The following is a 20,672-nucleotide window of genomic DNA, read 5'->3' as shown; positions in this document are numbered from 1 at the left end:
CACGGCACAAATTTCTCCGACGTCGTCTCCAAGAAGGGTGAGTTCAAGTGGTGTAGCCAGTACTCCGGCACGCAGGTAAATGGCAACTCTGGCCGCTCGGTTGGCCGTGAAACTGCGACACGCTCCGCAGCAGCACTGGAAGCCGTCGACTTGTATCGGTCTCTCAGTCATCCACGTCTCGGGAAGACACAGAACTGATGTCTTACGGAAGACATAGTCCTGTGCAACGTCTTCTGCGTGGAGTTGGACGGAGCGTACATTTAGGGCTGCAAGTGTCAGCGAGTGGGGCTTGCCTAGCTGTTCCACGCATTGCGTAGTGATCGTGCGTAGGTGGTGCTTTTGCAGTCGATGAAATTCGTCCGCCAAAGTACTGTCGATATTCGCCTTTCCGTGATAGAAGTTCAAGTCATTGCCAGCTCACTCAGCTATCTCACTTCCCGCGAAAGCGGTAGTAAACTGGCGGGATCCTCCTCCTTAAGGCTGGTTTAGAGTCGGACGTAGTCTTCGTCCGTCGCCGCCCGCGTTCCGCGCCAACAGCTAGCGTTCGCTACGCTACGCTTCCTTATCCTACCGGGATCACAGTCTGACGCGATTCGGCGCAGCGCAACGAAACCACTGCCGGAAATTTTCGCATTTCGTAGTGGCAAAGCAGTCATATCTGGCGGCTGTACCCGCGTGCTGGAATCCGGCTAACGACAGTCCGTGTTCCCTATCATTGGCACTGTTATGTTTTTACTACTGTAATACGGTTGGTATCCCCAAACATGGACACTGAATTGAAGAAGAAAGTCGCACGTCTTCCCAGCTGTTCTCCTTCTTTTGCTTGTCTCCATAGTCCATCCGTCATGTATTATATATGGATGGATGCTCCTTAACGGGTCCGATCAAAATCGCAGTGGGCGACGCCATGTTGGGAAATGCGAGTCCACCGGGTCCCACCCCGTGCACAGCTCGCTGGCCACTGCCAGATGTAGAGCATTGCTCTACTCCCCTGACGGCGGCTGACGTTGTCGCGCGCTGCCGCCGCGCCGCGCTTCGCCGAGTGTAGTCGAACTATGAACTCACCGGCGACGGCTCGCGATGCGCGGCGATGCGCTGCGCGTCGTTACACCCCGCTCCGTCGGACTCTAAACCAGCCTTTACTCCCAGCGCTCAACGCACATGCGATAAGAGTTTTGTGCGGACATGCGAATGCCGACGACACCGACGCGATCTCGGGAAAGTCCCCACTATACAGCTGACGCTGCAAAACGCTTCAAAAGTGACGCAGAACGTTCTGTGCTAAGAATACATTGCGCTGGTCGAAGTTTTTGCCGCTTCGCGTTAAAGTTTCGGGTCACGAACGCAGCAAAAATACTGGACGCATCCATTGATGCGAACGACTCTGCAAATGGTATTCTGCCTTATGTGTGAAGCAACACATTTATGAAGCGACTTCATTGAGCCGAAGGGTGGGTATTGCATGGGCTTGTGCAAAACCGCGCCCGGCTTTATATGATGCCAGCTGTAAGCAATGTGGTATGTCTTTTGCTTCGCAGGCGGATTGTCTCACATCAGAAAGTGCACATCAGCGTAAGCAACTACATGTTTCCAACAGTACGAACCAGTTTATGTCTAAATGTGTCTCAGTTGCACTACGTATTTTATTTATATTTTTTCCAGCCTGACAAAGTGGTGCAGGACACTGCTTTTCCACTGACACCAGTCATTGTGTCTCTAAGTGGGTTCTACATACTCTACAACACATAAACCGAGCACAAAATGTTTACACAGGAATAAAAGGTGGAATTAAAGGTCACTTAAGAACCGCTATTATCAAAATCTACCAAGAACATACTTCAGACCATGTATTTGCAATCCAAAAACGGGACACCAAATGCATTATGTCTATCTCTGAATCTTTCCCTCAAGCCTGCAGTGCAGATAACCTGTACACCTTTCGGGATGTTATGATTGCCGCTAATAACTCATCGCCATGTCCCGACTACCAGATCTCAGAGACGCACTGAGCTGCCTTATGGCAGCTTTGTTTTAAACATCGCCTACCCGCAGCCAACGTCAGATTTCTTTCAGAGGTAAGAGACAGTTACTGCAGACTCTTACATGTGTCCTTTGATCACTATCTGTTAGGGTTGTGCAGTAGAATCACACATTACAATCAGAGTCCATTCAGAGCAATGAAGAGCCACGGACTTGCCACTCTAGAATTGAAGTGATTTCGGAATCATTATGCTTTTCTCATAGCGTGGAGTGGAACGGGGATGGAAAGCCTATAACAGTACAAGACCAAATGGAAATGCATTTTTTTTTACCGGAATGGAATGGCCTATGGGTGGCCCTGTAAAAATCCTACTTTCTACACTAGATTATCATTCCCCCAGTAAAGCCATGTACCCGTCTTCTGTAAAAAAAGAAATGTTGAGTTTTCGGAAACAGGGTTCTTTACTTCATCTGTGTTTCAAAGTAAAAATAAAGAAAAGGCTGCTACTGTCACTAATTAACTAACTCGCTCGTGATATGCACCTCAGTGCTTTCGTTTCTCATCATTACAGAGTATTCAGATCACAGGTCCAGAGCAGCATTTAGTTAGTAAGAAAGCTAATTATCCTCTTCTGATGCTTCCTGAAAATAGGACCCCTGATCAGATCAAAAGCTCTCCTTTGTGAAATCCAGAACCTGGGTGTTCGGACAGTAGCTTCCCTTCAGACAGCTATGTTATTTCCCTTTGACTGTTGTTAGAGTGACCGTTAAAAGCTGGAGAAAAAAAACAGCATAAGTCAAATGCTTTGCTATAGTTCATACACAGACAGAATGTGCGCAGACTACCTGTATTTTAAAATCGATGCAAACAAAGTTGTAAGGGTTTGTCACATGGAACACAACGGTAAAGTTGACTGTGCAAATGAAGGCAGTAACTCTTACTTTGAAACACTACTTGGTGCTAAGCAAACCAACGGCATTGACGACATGGACACCTACAAAACGCTACTCTATAAGTAACAACTCGTTATACTTACACAGTCAGGCGCATGTGACTGCCTGTTTTTTACATGAACATGCTATCTTATCCGTTATTCCAACCAGCAAAAGTAACTGTGCGTTAAGTCTCACACAGTCAATGGCTGTAGTAGTCTTCAGTGTAATAATGCGTATCATGGACCATTGCTTGACAAAAATAACGTCATTTATTACACGTACGCTGCCATTGTTATTGCTTATATTAGAAATTGTCTGCCTGCGGTGACATTACATTCGTACAAATGTGTCATCTAAGTCATCAAAGGAAAGCATCAGCTCCTTATTCTGTGTCTCCTACGCAAACTGGGAACCTCTTCCATGCGGGAAATATACACAATTATTATCGCACTGTGCGTATTTTTGTGTAACTAGCTCTGTTATTTTGAGAACACGGGCACTTTGCAAAATAATAATACTAAGTTTAGTTTTGATCAGGTGCCCATAAACAACCTGAAGATCTGGGAAATGGTGCACCAAACATAAATAGAAAGAAGCTACACATCAGTGGACGAAACAGCAACTGTTAAAGTCAGTCATGAGAAAGACGAAACCACTAAATCATACATTAGAAATTGATTTGATGGCATTTGTAACGTTAGGAAAATCAGCAAATATCAACATCGTGATTCTCGAACAACTTATTCCAGCACGTTAGTAGACGACTAATCGGGACTTAGCTTGTATATGCGGTCGACATGAAAGCTGGCATGAGATCTAAGCGAACGAGAAGGAGCATGGAGATTAATTGAACGTAGTATATCAAGGGAAGTGAAGACGGAGTGAACAAGTTTCTTTGGTAGTAAACTTGATGGGACAGATGTTTCACACACAGATGTGCTATAATGATTATTTTACAGTCCCCTGTGTAGGGGGCCTGAGTTATTTTCTTCCCACTAGTTCCCCGTTGAAACAACAGAACATTTCTTAGAGTGTGTGATGAAGTTACACGTACGCAATACAATTCCTTTTTCAATTGACCAGGCTCCCTGATAATTTTGGCGCGGCGCTATGTAGCAAGCTTCTCTTCTTTAGTCGACGCCCAGGGTGTTATTCTAGAGAATCATGATGGGTTGGCCAGGGATCTTCCATTACTGTCCTAATTAACCACTTTCTCCGTGAACATCGGCTCGCCGATTAAATTAAACACTGCCGGATTGTTTTTAATCCCAAAGGGCGCTGATGCTGGCGGTGGTTTGCCACAGCGCCTTGCTCGATGCGGACTATGTATAAGCTAATCGCCCTGTTGTGCGGAACGCGTTTACGTGCGGTTCTTTCGTACTTGATTTCGTCGCTTCAAATGCGTTCGGGTTGGGAGGAGAGGAGCATTCTTTTCGTCGTCGTTACTAATACCATCTCTCGGAGAACGTCAGCAGTTGTCGATAGCCTGGCCATCTCCCTTCATCCTGCGAAAGCCTTTGATGTCATGATGTCACCCATAACTGTTGGCAACTTTGCAGATGTTTGGTTTTCTTGCGACTTTCGTACCCTTTTGGTTCTGGCTCTGTACAGAGGCTTGACTAGTGACCGTTGTGTTGTGTAACAGGTAATAGAAATCACACATATTCAAGATAGGACTGACAGTGTTGCCAAATCTCATTCGCAGCAAATCGCTAGTGGCGTCCCGAAAAGTCGCTAAAAGTCGCTAAAATTTAAACTGAAAGTCGCTAAAAAGTCGCTGCCACTACTGTGCCCTTGTTCGCTGCACATCATGAAACAATGTGGTGACAGACCTACCAGGATGTTTCAGCGAATGAGTGGGCTAGATGGCCAAGAGAGGTTATGACAAAATGAGTCTGAGTGGATGAGAACAAGAGAAAGTAAAGAAAATTCGGAACCTTGAACATCTGCAGAACTTCTCGTTTTGTCATCGGAGGCACCGAACGTGGTTTTGCTTATTGCTTGCAAAAGGTTCCGATGCCTTCTCGTCTTTTTGCGACCTACTATGCTTCTTTATGTCTGACAACCTCGCATAAATTTCACACTTGCAATACGAGGGATAGTCATAAAGTTTTAATTATCACCTCAAAAAAAGAAAGCTGCGACCATGAAACTTGGTAATGGTGTTAATCCTTATCTACATATTCACCCTTCAATGCGACACATTTTTCCGAACGATGGATGACTTGGCGGAGACCTTGGTTGTACAAATCTGCATTTTGGCTGTTCAGGTAAAGGTCCACCTCGAAAATCACCTCGTCGTCATTCTGAAAATTCCTGCCACGCAGTGGTTCCTTCATCCGAGGAAAGAGGAAGAAGTCACTGGGTGCTCTGTCAAGAGAAAGGGGGGCGGGGGTGAATGTTATAACCCAAAGAAGCAGCATGTGTGACTGTGTCCTGTGTAGAATGAGCTGGGGGCGTTGTCGTGGAGCAAAAGCGCCCCCTTGGACAGCTTCCCGCGACGCTCGGTCTTGACCACTGATCTCGATTGTAAAAGGCTGGATCGCGGATTGAGAGCGCGAGCGTGAAGAAACCGGCCGCCATCTTACTGTACCCACAACAGTCGCCGCAGCGATCATGGCAACTTCTTGCATTTACGGTCGTACCAACCGTACTGGCAAGGTTACAGGGCCTAAATTTATACAGGTGAGTCACTCTTCATCAAGGAATAAATAGGCGTCCATTCTGCATATTTAGTTTACCATTATGAAGTGTTTTTTTGCCCAAAACGAGCACTGGATGCAGGTTGCTTGATCGCTCTTCCGACGTTCAATCGAGCACACTTGCATTTTACCCGGCGGCAAATACAGTTTGAGTGCATAATATGCTTGAAAGAACATGTTACACTACACAGGTAGTGTTGTCATCAATATATGTGCGAGCACTCGAGCGCTTTTTTGCATGCATTGCTAGCGTGGTACACGGTGTTCTCTGCGGAAGCAAGTGCCACATTCATTTCTTGGAATTACCTTCGCGCACAAGTTCGGTATTACGTCATAATGAGACCACGATTGTTACCTTTTTTTCATGTATTGGTATCGTTTTGTGCCTTGGTTTGATTTGTGACAAAGAATCCTACGTAACGGTGGTGTGGCGCGACTTGAATAACGCCTTTGTGTCTGAGCTGTATCGTCAGCTTGTTACGATAGTTATAATTTGTAGCGTGTGTGCTATTTGTAGCAGTTTTTAAGGCAAAAGTGGTCTCTCAATACAGGTTTCGTCATGAGGGCTACCCAGTGAATAATCTGTGCAGTGTGATACGGCTGGGTGTACAGGTAAGTATCACGTTCCTCATCCACTGGTTTCTAGTTTACAGGAAGGAACAACCTCAGTGCACGCACAGTGGTTAGCCTCTCTCAGTTTTGCATATTTTCTTACATGTTCACATCAGAAACACACCTTACACTTTAGGCTCCTTCACCCAGCAATATAATAATTAGAGATTATAATTCTTTTTAGAAGAGTTCCCCATATTCTTTTTAGAATAGTTTTTAATCTTTTTAATTTTTAGAAGATACAGGGATTGTAAATCATGTTTTAAAGTGATGTTTTAACATTTGTCCAATGCATTTATTAAACAACATATTCATTTTTAACTGGTTGCACCCAAACCAATGTTCTGATGTATTATTTCCTTTGTTGTCGATGCACCATAAAAATTGGAATAATCATCATCAATGCAGGTTACTTCACAGCTGCCTCGACATACTCAAGAAATGGGTGCAGAACCTGCATAATGCCCACAAACTTTGACTACCACAGCACCTCCAGAAAGTAAAGGCATATGTGTCACATGGGATTTTTAAAGGCATTCACAGTATATAATACCTTGTATGAACTGTTGTAGATCTAAGCAGCCTCTACAGTACACTCTCAGAAATTAAAACTTGTCAGGGAACTGTGATAATTGTTTCAGTTAATAGGCATGCACATATACGCTATAAGAAGAAAATTATTTATTGAGAATGCACTTCTCTGGCTACTCATGTTGTTTATATCTACTGTTGATCACATTCATTTATCACATATTATATCACATATTCGATCACATTAAATTTAAAATTTAGCATATATGAGAAAATATCAGGAAGGAAGTTGCTATTCATTGCTCATTCCAACCTAAAATTGAGTGCTACAAATTTAGGGAGCGTACCTGACCATTGTCATTCCTAAAATATATATTGCCATTGTAGCAAGGTCACAAAACAATAAATGTAGTCTTTTGCGACGTCCCTGCACGTTCATTGTATCCTGAAACGCATAAGTGCGAGAAATAAATCTTGAACTTGAATAAACTTGATGTTGTATAAACTTGACATAAAATGTTGAATAATATAATGAATGATATAAAATATTGAATAAACTTGAACTCGTATATTTCTTTACTCATCATCAGTGATCTTCATTACAAAAGCATATCGTGTTAGACATTTTTTGTTTGCGTTTCACAGACTGGGTACACGAGGGCAAAAATGACAAAATCACAACTGTTTCAAGCTCCAAATAGTCCTGTTGCAATTTGAAGACCATACGTGGAGCTGCATTTTTTTGGCATCCACATAACAAGCATGACAAAGTCAGCACTGGATAGCAGGACCCCGTCCCCAAGCAGCTTTTCTCACGCTGCAGTTGTATTCAACAAAAGCATGTGAGTGCTGGAGAAGGACATTCAGTTTGGCACAACCGCGCCTACAAATAATCAGAACAAATAAAGGAAAAAGCAAACAAACATAGAAGTGCTGTACTTCAAAAAGAGATAAGTCCTGTGTCTCAAGGAGGTGTTACCACTTTCTAAGTAACTTAATTGATTAATCTTACATCACTACCTGATTAACTGTCCTAACGAGTGTGATCTAATTGCGTGAAGTAATTATTTGCGCTGCTTCGGTGTGTCCATATTTGCGAGGCAAAGCACCGCTGTCGTTTACTAAAAGGCTCTTTCTAAGGCGATGCTTGATATAAATCATACTAAACGCATACACGGCTAAAACAACGGCTGTGATTCTACAGAACGATCTCTTTCTGCCATGCGAGTATATCTTTTCCCGGACCGTTCTTTATGGAACAATTTTTGTTCAGAACGCAGTACGGGATATTATATACATGGTTGTTGCTAACCTCAAGTCGTTTCTTATTGAAATATTGCCTGGGAAACGTGCTATAGTACAATCCCCAGCGCTGCACTGTGGTGACGGTCTAGTTTCGGAATGCAAAACCTAACGTAATTAAGAATCGAACGGCGGGACACCTGTGAAACACTGTTAGGATACATCAGTATACTGGCACCTTACAAAATTGTGTGATGACAAACAACGATCAATGCTGGCAGCGCAATAAATACTCACAATCTCTGTTGCCTCCCATTGTTTTCTATGGGCACACACAGCACTTTAGGGCCCGCCAACATGGCGGCCCGAAGGCACGCCTCTCCCCCACGAGCCCCTCTCCCATGCGCGATCCAGCCTTTATAGATAGAGATCAGTGGTCTTGACAGCCTCCCGCAACGTCGTCGTCGTCGTCGTAGTATGCTCCAGTGATGGTTTGCCCCTTACGAGCATAATCTGTTAGCACCACACCATGGCAGTCCCCAAAACCACTCGGCATCACCTTGCCCGATGATGGTTGGGTCTTCGCCTTTTTCGGCGGTGGTGATTCCACATGTTTCCACTGCTTGCTTTACTCCTTTGTCTCAGGGTCATAGTGATACACCCAGCACTCGTCCATGGTGATTTTGCGGCTAAAGAAGTCATCTGGATTGGCCTGACACAGCTGCAACACTCTGCTGCTGACTCGGTTTTTTTGGGGGGTGACTTTTTGAATGGGTGTGAGCAGTCGCGGAACCCAGCGGGCGGCGACCTTTGTCATGTTCAAAATATCGTGCAAGATGTTGAAAACTCATCCATGACTGATTTTCACTTTTTCCAGTATCGCCTCGATTGTGATACGCCGGTCTTTGAGCACCAGGGCCTCCACTTGTGTTGCGATTCCCGGTTCTTCACAGAGAGATGGCCTGCCACTTCGTTCTTCGTCATTCGGGCTTGTTTGACCACACTGGAAGCGTCTGTGCCACCTATATATAACCACTGTGTCATATGATGGTGCATTGTTGCCATACAGTTCCACCAACTCAGCACGGATTGTTGCAGCGTTGTTCCCCTTCAAATGCAGAAAACGAATTACCGCACAATACTCCACTTTATACGGGCTACGCCAAACAACATAGCGCCATTTTGTTTTGTCTCCTATAGCGGCGTGCTGCGGTACTGTGGCACGTGGATTTCAACGTGTACTTTTGTATGCAACTATTTTTTCGAGGTATTAATTAAAACTTTATGACTACCCCTCGTAGATGCACTGGGCCCTTGTGTCACAGTCTTTGACTGGACGAAGCTATCCCTTGAATACTGGCAGCATCACCATGCTCTTGTGATGCTTTTGATCTTACTCAGGAGGCATTTTGGAAAGCACTTGCGTCTAGTTCACGCAGCGCGTCAGAAAAGGGGCAAACCGGAAACACCTCAAAGACACAAGCGCTGCGAAGAACAGCAGGAGCTCTCCGTGACATGGGAGTGACCCTGAGCAGTTACGCCCGGCGAAAGGTTACGAGATTTCATATTATTTTTCGCCAGAGCTTGCTGTCCACCGAAATGTGACAGGAAAATCACGATTCTTCCTGACTTCATGAAGGAATATTCGTGTCGCTCGAAAGTCGCTGAACATGTCAGAAAGTCACCAAAAAATCCGCTAATCCCAAATACAAAATTGTGTGGGTAGACACACCCCGAAATCCGCTAAATTTAGCGACCTCTCCCCAAATTTGGCAACACTGATAGGACAAGCCGCCATTTTGGCCCTGGGAACGAGGCCAACCGGAAGTCGCGCGTACGCTAGCAATGAATTACTTTGTTATTCGTAAATTTCCAAGAGAGGTTAGGTCATTTAGGCTAACGGACGACGAAGCGGTTGGTTAGGTTGGTGTGCCATGGCAGAAGCCTTGCGGCAGGCGAGATAACCGTCGCTGCACCAGCTGCACTTCCGTCTAGCCCTCGTTCCCAGTGCTAGATCTGAGCGCGCCCTATCTAGAAGATGTGTTGCAACCGACAGGTTCGCACTCCATTCTTTATTCTGCCGTCTTGCTCTACCCCTGGTTGCCAGCAGAATAATTCGGCTTGGCTGTAAGCGCGTACGATATGAGAGCGGATTTTTAGGCACTAACAGATAGCGCTCTTCGTCGCATAAATCGTTCTAGGCCAACCAACCTTCAGAATCGTATCGTTTTATCTTCCCATTGGAAGGAAAGTTGATACGTAAAAAGGTGTGCGCCCTTTTCTCAGCTTATTGGGAGACAGTGCGATATCATCCGCGATGGTGATTGGCATACTGCGTGCTATGCGGCCAAGAGCGCCCCCCTGTTAGTGCCTAAAAATCCACTCGCTAATTATATGACATGACATTCCCCTCCACCTTTTCTATATAAACAGCACTGAAAACACAAAACGAATAATACAAAAAAAAAAAAACGTTTGGAAGTGAAGTCACAGCGCCTGTGGTTGCAGCTCTAGGTGTAGTTCAGCTTTCTGGTGGCCAGTGGCGGATCCAAGGGGGCGGGGGTGAGGGGTCGCCCCCCAAACGTCGGTTTATACATTGAATTTCCCTCTCTCCCTACCCACGCTACGCGCTTCGACAAAGAAACCCCCCCCCCCAAAAAAAAAAAAAAAAACCGAGGGTCTGGATCCGCCCCTGCTCGTGGCACATCGGTTGAGCTTCAACAGGGGTATACCGGTTGGAGAAACAGAGCCATGTGTGGGAAGATCGCTGCGATGCTGGTCAGTGCCCTACTGGTCATTACTGGTTTGGCTTTGTCGACTGCCACTTCTTCAATCATCAAGTAGTTCGTCGTCTTCATCGCTATATTCTGCTTTAGGTGTATACTCGTACTCCGCTCCAAGTTTTTTGAAGAGTTGAGTTTGAGTTTGAATATACAGCGTGTCCCAGCTAAATATATTTATATATATATAAATAATATATATAAATATAATATAAATATAAATAATAATGCTAATAATATATAAATAATTTATATATATCCCGAACATATTTTTTAAAGATATATACATCACTTCTTCCGGGATGAAATCAATTGCAATATAGCATATGCTGAAGGGCACTCCTTCGGAGCGCATTAGCAAACTCCTAAGGCAAGGTCTTAATTAACTTTCAATAATTAACTTTTTAATTATAAAAGCTACGAAGTTGTCCCAATGAGAACATCTGGCCCCTTCGGTCACCTGACACCGGAGCCGTTTTTAGAACAAAAATCCGGTCGATAGATCGTCCGCAAAAAATTCGCGAAGGAACACCTTTTTTTTTCTTTATTTTGTTCATTGCGCATCTTCGGAGACGCGACTTTCCTTCACCCACAATGTGAGAGGGTGAAAGAGCACACTATTGCCTCTTGCGTCTTGGAAAAAGAATGCAACCCAAGATAAGGGCAGTTCCGATAGAGTCACCCGATACATTTGTTTTTGTTTTGTTTCCACAAGTTAAAGGTCATCTTCGACGCATGAGGCGGCACTGTGCTCCATCGCCCTCTCACATCGGAGGTGAAGGAAATACGCGTCTCCGAAGATGCGCAATGAACTAAATAAAGAAAAATATGGTGATCCTTCACGAATTTTTTTGCGGACGACCTATCGAACGGATTTTTGTTCTGAAAATGGCTCCGGTATCAGCTGACCGGAGGGACCAGATGTTCTCATTGGGACAAGTTCGCAGCTTTTATAATTAAAAAGTTATTTATTGAAAGTTAATTACGATATTGCCCTCCTAAGGAGTGCCCTTCAGCACATGCTATATTACAATTGATTTCATCTCGGAAAAAGTGATATTTAAAAAAAATATGTTCGCATTTAGCTGCAACACCCTGTACATAAAAAGAAACTTGCGTTGCATGTGATTACATTGCTTCTTTTTGCTGTGATTCTACTACAAAATAAGGCACAGGGTCAAATGTTGGCGTCAACTTGTTGATTTTCTTCTGTTTGAGGAGGGCGTTATCTCCTTCCTGTATAGGGTGTGTTCCTTTGTATTACGTCTTTCGTCTGCTCGTGCTGTCGACATATCTTTAGCTCTTGTATCCTTCGAGTGAGTAGCGTCATGTGTGTTCGTAGTCTCATGGCGCACTTGGCAAGGTGGTCACCATTTTCCTTCCCAAGAGAAGCTCATATGGCGAATGCTTTGTAGTGGCATGTGCAGTATCGTGGTATTAGCAAGGCAGAAAATCGTGGATTCTCTGCACCCAGTTCTGCTCTTCCACGTGACGTGCTTTAATCACCTTCATGAGAGTTTGGATGAAGCGTTAAGCATCCATTCGCTGCCGGTCATAATGGAGTCACTCCGTGACGTCGGAAATCGAGTTCCTGTGCCAAGAGTTTAAACTCATTAGGGTTGAAAGGAGGTCCGTTGTCGGTTTTTATTTTGTTCGGGATGCCGAATTATGATAGAGTTCTTCTTAGTACTGCTATGGCTGATGATGCTGTTGTTGATGGGACAACTTCCACCACCGGGAAGTGGGAATGATCATCAACAAGTAATAGAAGAAAGAGGTAACATTTCCTTGAGTTTGAGGAACACACAATACGAAGAGGACACGCACTGTGTGTCGTACTGTGTGTTCCTCAAACTCAAGGAAATGTTACCTCTTTCTACAGTACACCAGCTCACTTGCACCATTCTAACTTGCTCCTCAAGTAATAGAGGATGCTTTCCATGCGGAAATGGACCTGCAAAGTCCATGGCAAGGTTTTGCCAAGGGCTATCAGGCGGAGTTGGCTTTAGAGTATCGCGTTTCGGTCCATGTGGGGTAGCTTGGCATGGAATGAAATTTCGCACTGCCCTTTCTACAAGGGTATCCATGTTGGGAAACTACACAGACTCGCGGATGAGTTGTTTAGTCTTCACCATACCGATGTGTCCTTTGTGGGCAAGCTGAACTGCACGTTCCTGAAGATCCGAAGGCATCAGTAACTTTGTCCCTCGCAGTATTAAACCTTGTGGCGTCACAGACAGCTCCGTCTCTGGAGGCTTGTAGGGCTTGACCGTTCGGCTGATTTAACAGATCATGTCTCATAGAAGGGGATGCTTGAATTGCTTGTGAGCTCTTTTCTGCGTGTTCTTTCTCCATGTTCATCGCGCTAGGTACCGCTGTTCTGACAGGAAATGGACGTAGGGGAGATCGAGGAGACTTGTCACAGTTTTTACTTCTGACCTTGCTGTTACGAAAATACATTGGTCGGGCTGATGAAACCAACGCTGGATTTTAGTGCGATCGTTTGGCTACACAAGGCACATATTAAACTAAAGCTGGCTTTCAAAAACAGTTTATAAAAGACATTCTCGCGCAGGTCGTCAAGTGTGACAATACGCCCCAGTAGCGGGGCAGATTGTCACACGAGCTGGGGCAGCATTTTCTCAGCACTTTTTCAGCTGCACAGCACATTTTCAGCTGCATTTTCTCATAATATCTATTGTGGAGGTGTACCGAATGAAATACCATTCGAAGTGCATACGGAGAGCATAATAAGCGCTCAGAGAACAACCTATTATCTCAAATCATACATTTCATATTTGCACATCTGTCTATGGCTGTACAGGATTAATGCAAGCTCGCCATTACTGGCTGGTAGACCGGCATTCTAAATGTAAAAGCGGCACTAAATTATTACACGATCTCTAAGATTTACTAAAAATGCTACTGACACACTTTCTCGCGGGTATAGTTTGCGCCGTCACTTGTTTCACCAGTTGAGGTATGTGACAACTGACCCCTACGACACTTTACCTCTGGAGTGGACTTAGCTGTGGGACGTATTCCGTTGAAAATCCGTGAAAAGTTTTCCGAAAGTTGAATAAACATTACGAACACGTGCAATATTTAGAGCTTTAGTGTGTGTCGTGCAAAACTTGAAAATTGCAAGAACGGAAAATTTTTGCTTACTCGTGACTGAAACAAGTATTGTGCTGTGTGCACCTTGCTATACTTTCCATGACAATGAACGTTTAACATGAGACAATTGAGAGATAATTGGTAGAGTCCTGAACCGGTAATCCAGAAGATGTGGGTTCGAGTCCTACAGCCTGGCTAACCTTTACAGTGACTTCCATCTTTCATCATTAATGAAAGTTTCCAGTTAGTGTTTGCTCGTGCAGCTAACAAACAGGCGTGGCGAGAGGCGAGATGGAAATGTGCTCAAGCGCCGCCTGCACTGCAAAGAGTTCAGCCTCCGTGGATGACGACTCGTTTGCAAGTTTAAAGGTGCGCTCGATGTCCTCGTGGGGCACATAAAATGCTGCGCTCGCTCTGTCAGGTACGACCGACCCATCGGTGTACACAGCTAGCCGCTGGTCATGTAGCGTGGAGAGGTGCTCCAGGGCAAGCTGACGTGCGACAGCGGAAGGCGTGTCATTCTTTCGCCCAAGGTCGGGGATAGTGGAGCACACGAAGGGCCGGTCGAGGGCCCACAAAGGAGGGGCAAAGGACACGGTACAAGAAGGCTGGGGCACAACCACCCGCAGGGGGTCGACAACGCCACCAAAGGCAGAGTCAGGGCAGTCACTTCCTATGAGTCGGAGATAGTGGAAGGGGTGCCGCGTTAGGATCCGCGTGTAGACTCGAAGGGTCTTCCTGTCACGCAGGATGTTTGCAGGTGGTTCACGTGCCTCCGCAAGGACTGAGTATGTTTCGGTCGTCTTAGGCAAGCCCAGACACACTCGAAGGCTGCGGGCCTGGATATTGGGGACCTCACGCTCGCCAGTCCTACTCAGGCCGTGCAACACCGGGAGGCTGTAGCGCAGCAGGCCTAACACGAGCGAGTGGTGTACTCGGCGCAGGTCGTCACAAGATGGACCTCACGACAGTCCAGAGACCCGTCGCAGGACGTTCGCAAAGTTGGACGTCTTGGCCGAGAGTGCCTTGATGTGGTGGGACCATGACAGGCGTTTGTCAATGATTACGCCGAGATATTTGCTGTGCGGCGTGAAAACGGCTCAGCTGCTCTACTTTGCTTTCTTTTTGTTTGTTTGTTCGTTTTTAGGTACCGAGTGTAACAACTCTCCCCGGTCTCCCCTACGCGTCAGGGACCTTGCTAGTTGCTAGTTCCAAACCTGGCGTTGGTTTGTCCTACGGGATGTCGTGTCATGTGGTCTGAAGGATTCTCTTGTCCTTTTTGGTGTTGTACAGTGAAGCTCTACGGCTGAATTCGAAGACATAGTCGTTCAATTCCTGCAGATGGTTGCGAACTTGGACTCGTTGGTATATTCAAAAGCGGTTTGTGATCAGTGTATACCACAAAATGTGTTCCATAGAGGTAGATGTTGAAGTGTAAACGGCAGCGAGAGCCTCCTTCTCGATTTGCGTGGAGCGTTCCTCTGCATCTGTAAGGCTACGGCTGGCATGGGCTACCACATGAGTTTTGTCACCGTCATCCTGCGCGAGGATGGCTCCTAATCCCTTTGGACCACCATCAACCGTGAAATGCGTGGTTTTGTTCTGGTTGAAGTATGCCAGGTTGCTGCTGTGCATGAGCACATCTTTAAGCTGCTCTAATGCTTTTTTTTATGTTCTTTTGTGGAAATCTATGCTGTGTCCTTTTTTGTCAGGGAACGTAAAGGCGCTGTTAGCTGAGCTAGGTTAGGGATGAACCTGCCACAGTAGGTGGTCATGCCGAGGAGGCTTCTCACTTCAGACACATCTCTTGGGGGCGACATACGTAGGAATCCTTGAACCTCAGTGGGATCTGGTTTCGTCCTTTTTTCTGAAAAGATATGTCGGAAGAATGTCAACTCACGCTGGAAGGAGGAGCATTTTTTTGGACTCAGTGTAATTCCGCAGTCGGCGAGACATTTCAGGGCAGCATCGAGGGAAATGTTGTGTTCTCTTTCCGTCTAGCCATATACCAGAAGACGTCGCTGATGTTTATCATGCCCTCAAGCATTTGACAAATCGTATTTTGAAAAAGTTCGGTGGCTGCGTTTATTCCGAAGATCAACCGCTTGTACCTGTAAAGTCCCATGTGAGTTGCAAACGTTGTGATATGACGGCAGTCTTCCTTTAGGAGTAGCTGATGGTTGCCGTCGTTTAAGTCCAGCTTCGAGAAGATGGCTGCACCGTGTAGGCAGGTAACCAGGTCTTTTAGCGCGTGTGGCGTTCTCGTATAATGGCTAGGGTGCCTGAATACATAGGGTACATGTACGTGTGGGTACGAAATGGTCGTATCTTCGTTAAAAAAAATGACAAAGCTGAGCGCATTTGTATTGAACATGTGAATGATATTCAGAGGCTGTAGAGCGGCCCTCACTGCTTATTTTTTTTCTTTTTTTGGTATGTCCATGCTTTCTGTGGATGATTTCTGTGACGAAACGCACAACTCTGGCTTCTGTGCCGCGCATTTAAACATTCGTAGTTTAAATAAACATTTCGATGATGTACAAACGTTGCTTTCGTCGGCAAGTATACAGATATTTGCTCTTTCTGAAACATGGCTTGATGATGAAACCTCTCAGTTTTTTCATATAACTGGTTACTCGGCAATCTTTTGTAACAGAGCTGAGAGAGAGCATGGAGGCGTTGCATTATACGTGAAGGAGGACTTGCCATTCAGACAGCGACCCGACCTGTCCATAAGTGTTCCAATGTGCGAAAGTTTATTTATCGAGTTACCGAAGCTGACTATCGGCAGGGCTATGCCATTCAGAAACTCATCCCTGATTGTTGGTGTAGTTTACAAGTCTCCTTCAGTAAATGCCTCTGTGTTCTTAAATGAGTTGGAGGCTACATTGCACTCACTATGGACAACTAAATCAAATGTACTGATCCTTGGTGACTTTAATATTGATTGTCTGAAGCAGGGCTCTGTTGCTGTCAACTATTTGGAACTCCTAACGAACTATGGTGTAAATCAGTTGGTCAAAGTCCCGACTAGGTTTACAGATGATGGATCGTCAACCATTATTGATCACATTACAACTAATTTTTATGAAAATGAGGTTGTTTGTGAAGTTGTTGCAACAGGGATCACGGATCACGAACTAGTCTTCATGTCTGTTAAAGCAGCTTGTCCACGAGATGATAGCATCAGGGAAAAGACGTTCACTGATTTTGTGGCATTGGGAACATTGCTGGAAGCGGTAGATTGGTCGTTCTTAAATTCTGATGCCTCAGTTGATGTTAAGTGTAATGACTTTCTTACAAATCTCTCCACATCAATACAAGCTGCGACACATACTGTAACAGTTAGTAAGAGGAATAAGATAAGGAAGCCATGGGTAACACCTGCAATGCTAAGAAGCATTAAACACAAAAACAATTTATATAAAAAAGTTCGTATTCATCCACATAACGTAACGTTAAAGGATCGTTATTCCGCATACGCTGCCATTTTACACAGAGTGCTACGCCATGCAAAAATATTGTACTACCAGGAAAGCATCAATAACGGTGTTGGTAATAGCAAAAAGGTTTGGAGTACGATTAATCAAGTTCTGTGTCGAACAGCTCCAGTGAATGACGTTCCTGCGCTCCGTGGTACTGGCGGACAGCTTGTTAACGACAAGCAAACAATTGCAGAGATGCTCAATGAAAGTTTTGTCATAAGCGATGTCGATGGAGATAATGATGTTCCAGAACTGCCACTGCCTCCGCGCAATCCGGACTCGTTTTTCCTTGCGCCAGTTACTCCATTAGAAATCGAGAGTATCATTCAGAAATTAAACAATACAAAATCAGCTGGGCATGATGGGATATCTGTTTCTGTGTTGAAACGCTTCCGACATGTATTATCTGTTCCTTTAGCTAAATTAATTAACTCCATGTATCAAGAGGGGTCTTTTCCAGACGAATTAAAGATTGCGAAGGTGGTGCCTGTTTTCAAAAAAGGTGTCAGGTTGGCTACCACAAATTATCGTCCAATATCTGTTCTGTCTGTGATCAGTAAAGTATTTGAGAGAAGTATACTATCCAGGTTGCAGAACTTTGTTTCTGATAAAAACTTACTTTCGCCTTCGCAATATGGATTCACGAAGAAAAAATCCACTGAAATCGCGTTGGTTGATATTGTTGAGTATTTAAAGAACAACATGGATAGCAAAATTTTAACATTGGGCACATTTATTGATTTTACAAAGGCATTTGACGTTGTTAATCATAATATTTTATTAATTAAATTAGAACGCTATGGGGTACGAGGGCTACTTCTTGATCTCTTCAGGAGTTACTTAACCAACAGAAAACAGTATGTTAAAATTGGTAGCAAACGCTCGTCAATGCGTGTGACTTCTTGCGGTGTCCCGCAAGGGTCTATACTAGGACCTTTTCTATTTTTGGTCTATGTGAATGACCTGCCCAAGTACTTAGCAACAGTTGCAGCTTTGTACGCAGATGACACAAACATTTTTGTTGAAGGCAATACTGTACCTGAGGTTATTACTAAGGCCAACCTGGTTCTTAAAACACTGTCTCTATGGATTGCTGCAAATCAGCTAAAAATTAATCTAACCAAGTCATGTTATCAAAAATAACAAAGACGGTTAAGAGCATCAGCTCTTTACTATATACATTAAAAACAAGACTTTCGTGCAGTAGGCTGCACTTCTTCACGAAAGTCTTGTTTTTAATGTATATAGTAAACAGCTGATGCTCTTAACCGTCTTTGTTATTTTTGATTCTGCATCGCCGGAAACTTGCACATCGTTTTTCTTCACGTTCTACAAGTCATGTTACATGATTTTTCATCCACTGCAAAGGAAAATCGCAAATCACAGTTTGAATATTATTTGTTGTGATGCAACACTCCAGAAAGTCGACTCTGTCAAATTCCTGGGTGTACATTTAGATTCTTGTCTCACTTGGTCTCCACATATTCTCCATGTGAGAAAGAAGATTTCACAGGGCTTATTTGCACTTGCTCGTTTAAGACACCTGGTGCCATTGAGTGTTTCTGTGTTAGTCTATCATGCGCTTATTCATAGTCACATTTCGTATTGTCTGGAAGCATATGGGGTTACCTACAAGACAAGTATTCAACCAATATTTCTTTTGCAAAAGAAGGCCTTGCGTATTATGATGGGACTCCCCCCATATGAGTCTGTTACATTTTGTTTCGCCTTACTGGGCATTAGAAACATCTATTCCTTAGTAAAATACAAATGTCTGTTACTTTTGTTTAAACTTTTGCACAATATGGTCAATTCATCATTAATTTCAGTTAGTTATGCTGCTAGTCAGTATTGCTTCAGAAATTGTGAATTTTGTGTAACGCTTCCCCAGCCCAGCACGAATTATGGTCTACAGTTATTCTGTTACATCGCGGGAAAGCATTGGAATAGTCTTCCGTCACAGGTACGAGAAGTACCTAGTTTCGAGATGTTTAAACGGCTGTTGTCGAATCTGCTGTGATTGATTTCTTCTATTTATTCCTTCTTGTAACGCTTATTGCTGTTTATGTATTTACGCTGAAACTGTCTCGGCAAAATTATTTCTGATCATTTTTTGTTGTTATTGTTCTTTTCATTGTCTTGTAAAAAGTGTTGTGTTTTTTTCTAGGCGTATCAGATCATTAGTAATCACTGTAATTTTTACGGGGACCGCATTACAGGCGTGCCTAGCGGTCCCGCTTATAATTTGTAATGTATAGAATGTTTAAATAAAGCACTTATCTATCTATCTAATCTAAAAAAAATAGTATTGAGGCACCCTAATAATTGCTTGGTTGGGGCGGCGCATGTCGATGCATCGACGTACGTGGCAAGGTGCGCGTGGCTTTGGAACCACGACGATGGGTGACACGCATGTTGTTGGACACGTACGTGGCCTTTTCAATAACATCTAGGTGCAATAGCCTGTCGATCTCCTTTTCTACTGTTTCACGAATGCGAAATGGAAGAGTACGCGCTTTCTGTGCCACTGATGGAACTGAAGGGTGTATATGAAGCTGAACTTCAAATCTATTTAACTTCCCAGGCCCAGTGAACAGTTGGGGGTGCTTGCTAACAACGTCTGCCTTTTTCGTCGCTACGTTGTAAGCAATAGATATCAGTCCTAGTGCTTCAGCCAACCGAAAACAAAGCAATGACTCGCTAAGTGTCCTTGTGACAAGGATAGTATCTTCCACCACCGAATTCTGGTAAGAGAATTATGCCCAGACCTTTCCTAGCAAAGGAAGCTCATCAATGGTAATTATGTTCACCGTATAGCACCAGTGTCTATGATGAATTTCAAATACTTTGTTGAAAACAGTGAGGGTCACAGTTAAACCGATTCCAACTCTGTAAACAGACAACAGAGTCGGAAGTCTCAGCGGTTTATTCCTTCCACCTTGCCATCCAAGTTCCAACTGTTCAACCGTCGTTCTCTCTCGTGCTGCTGCTGCTCTACCTCACTCCACGCGCCATCCCTTCCACCTTTGCCTCACCGTCGTTGCTGAGCGTAGGTTGAGGATCTGACTGTCAACCTCGGGGATTTAGACCTTTTCGGGAACAGTACAAAGGTTTCATCACTAGACTCGCTGTCTGCACTCTCGTTTGTAATTTCGTGGACAGCATTTGAGTCTTCGCTTGTGTTGTTTTTACTGAGGCACACGGCTGCAAAATGACCATGTTTCTCACACACATTGCATGTTGCATTTCGTGCTCGACAAGCTTGTTTCCCGCCTTTGTGAAGCCAA

At 44.4% G+C, this 20,672-nt stretch overlaps 1 long non-coding RNA gene across 1 annotated transcript in view; it reads right to left on the bottom strand.

The window, feature by feature from the left end:
* Nucleotides 1-5,068: 5,068 nt before the first annotated feature.
* LOC135378111 (uncharacterized) overlaps nucleotides 5,069-20,672 on the bottom strand; it is a 149,337-nt gene continuing 133,733 nt past the window's right edge. Inside the window, exon 3 of the long non-coding RNA XR_010418272.1 lies at nucleotides 5,069-5,286. This is a non-coding gene — a long non-coding RNA (uncharacterized LOC135378111). The remainder of the gene's footprint in view (nucleotides 5,287-20,672) is intronic.

The sequence above is a fragment of the Ornithodoros turicata genome, chromosome 1 (assembly GCF_037126465.1).
Source record: "Ornithodoros turicata isolate Travis chromosome 1, ASM3712646v1, whole genome shotgun sequence".
NCBI lineage: Eukaryota > Metazoa > Arthropoda > Arachnida > Ixodida > Argasidae > Ornithodoros > Ornithodoros turicata.
Note: the sequence above shows the minus strand (reverse complement) of the source record. Positions and strands in the feature narration are given on the sequence as shown.